Source organism: Theobroma umbraticum, unplaced genomic scaffold, assembly GCF_002168275.2.
Source record: "Theobroma umbraticum cultivar Fairchild unplaced genomic scaffold, ASM216827v3 scaffold_4.1, whole genome shotgun sequence".
Taxonomy (NCBI): Eukaryota; Viridiplantae; Streptophyta; class Magnoliopsida; order Malvales; family Malvaceae; genus Theobroma; species Theobroma umbraticum.
The window spans coordinates 10,376,066-10,378,707 of record NW_018397258.1 but is presented as its reverse complement, the minus strand read 5'-3'; positions in this window follow the sequence as shown (position 1 = coordinate 10,378,707).

The window sequence follows — 2,642 nt, the reverse complement described above, 5'->3', positions numbered from 1 at the left end:
CATTATTTTTCTTTATCCTCCCAAATAGCCTACCAAGCAAACTCAATATTTCCAAATAGCTCATGCATGTTAGAATTCTTTCAACAACCATATTCACTTTTAGCATACCACCACTAAACATGATATCAATTTTCATTTATCATATATCAACATTCTCAACATATTTAAACTTTTCACAACAACACATATCCACCATTTTCATTCATTGAATTTTTAACTCCTAACTAGCATAATTGTTTCCCAATTATACTTAAAGCATCTTACCATCATTTCACATTGCATGCCTTACCTTTGTGATGATTTTAACCTTGTGTGCAACCTCAATGTTCTTCCAAAGTTCCAACCTCCAAGCTGTCAACATCCGCACATCATTTTTTCAGAATACTCCACTAATCAGAAGTTTAAAAACATAGTATAAAGCTTACCACTCTCGTTTCACTTAGCATCCACCATGCATTCACAACTTTGAATGATTTGCATGTCACCAAACTTCCTCCAATCAAGCTGATCTTTGTTGCCACAAGACATCTCCATTAGTCATCAACCCATTTGCAAGGATTATTCAAACTAAAAATCAAAATCCTTACCTTTACTTGCTTGAATCACAAAACCATATTCTACACCTCCATGCACACTCCTTGGCTTCTCTCTCGAGTGTTGGAGATTTCTTGGTTACTAGAATGGTACCAGGCTACAAAAATAGAGGAGGAAATCTCATGGTTTTTCTTGATCTAGTACAACCTGAGCCTTTTTCTTCCTTTATCTCGTTGTCTTCCCTTTATTTCTTCCTCTTAGGTGGGATCCTTTCAACTTCTTTTTCTCTCTTTTCCTCTCTAATAATCGGCCCCTTCAAGTCTTTCTAAAATGCTTCTCCATCTTTTAGACTCCTAGAACTTAATATTATATATATATATATAGCCACCCCTTAGGCCAATCACATTTCATGTATAAGTTTTGCCTTTGTTTTCATTTGGCCACTCTTATAGCCAATCAAAATTCATGCATCCACCTTCCTTTTATTTTATTTAACCACCTTGTCATCCAATGGTGTTTCATACACCAATTTTCTCCGTTGTCCATTGGTCCAATATCTATCCTCACCATACTTTCCTGTTTAATCTTTCTTTATTATTTAATTCATCCACCACTTTATTCCTCCAATCACTTTTCATGCACCAACTTTATTTTATTTTATTTTTATTAAATCATTTTTCAAACCATTCAAGACACTTGTATCTATGTCTCCCTTTCCTCATTTGGCCACTTAATGCACCTATCATTCCTTTTCACTTCACATGATGGGGGCCTCATATGTTTCCCACTAACTTCTTGCTTTTTGCATGTCTTCACTTGCACGTAATAATGAATTTTACATGCACATTTTATTATCTCATATAATCTAACTTCCTTTGGTTAATTGATGTCCACTTAGCTTCAAATATGGTAATTGCACAAAAGTCCTCAACATTTCCCTTATTTACCCCTTGTTCCACTAAACTTTCCATTTTTTTAATTTGGTCCTTCAATCATTTCCTTTAAACTCCAATTTCATTCTATCTTCCTTCCCTTACATGTGTAGAAATAAAATATCAATTTTACACTTCACCAAAATATCATCATAATATTTAAATATATGCTTACCCGCTCATCCTTTGTCTAATAAGGGCACGTGGGCTTGGCTTACATTGTTTTTTTTTTAATTTATTCTTACTTCTTCTCCCCCACTTAGTTTAGTCATATTATTCTTCTTCATGACTAATTTTGGTCACAGATAAAATATTAATATTTTAATACTATTTTATTAATAAAATAATATTTTATTTCAAAATATTCTTTTCGCCTATCACTTCTCTTTCACACTTCAATTATGCCTATTAACCCTCCGTCTCATCAATGAGATCATATTGGCCCTTATACGAGGGTACGGGGTGTTACAGTCTCCCCCACTTAGATAGAATTCGTCCTCGAATTCACATCAATGTCAGGTTATTAATCTCGTTCCATGATCATATTTCATTTCCTCCTTCATGGGGATTTTTTAATCTATCACCTCTTTTACTTCAGTTCAACCAAAACACTTTGTTTATGTCTATTTCAATCTTGAATCAAAACCACGGTACCTTTCACAATTGTTCTTTCTCATCATTTAAATTCCAAGTATGCTTTAAACTCCACTACTAGCTGTAGAGATAGCTCAATCTCAATCACATCAATCTCAATCACATTTCATACTTACATCTACCGAATCACCATCTCATTACTTCATTTCTTGTTGAGCTATTTAGTTCTAAGCAATCTTAACTTAGATCCAAGATTTCATTAAGAATGCTCCTTGACTAAATGTATTCATATCTTATTATGAATTCTTGAGGTTAGGACTTCAATTTTATCTAAGTCAACTCATTAATTTCCATTTTGATTCATAATCAAAAGAAAAATAACCTCACAATGATCTTATCATTATAACTTAGTATTGACTATCATATGTGCAAGGTTATACTTAAGGATAAATAATTTAGATCAATTCCAAAATAAAATGAGATGTAATGTAAATATATAACTATATATATAAGGTAAGCATCTTATGATAGCAAAATATAAATCTATGTTTCTTAAACATAAAATAAATATTTAGCCATAGG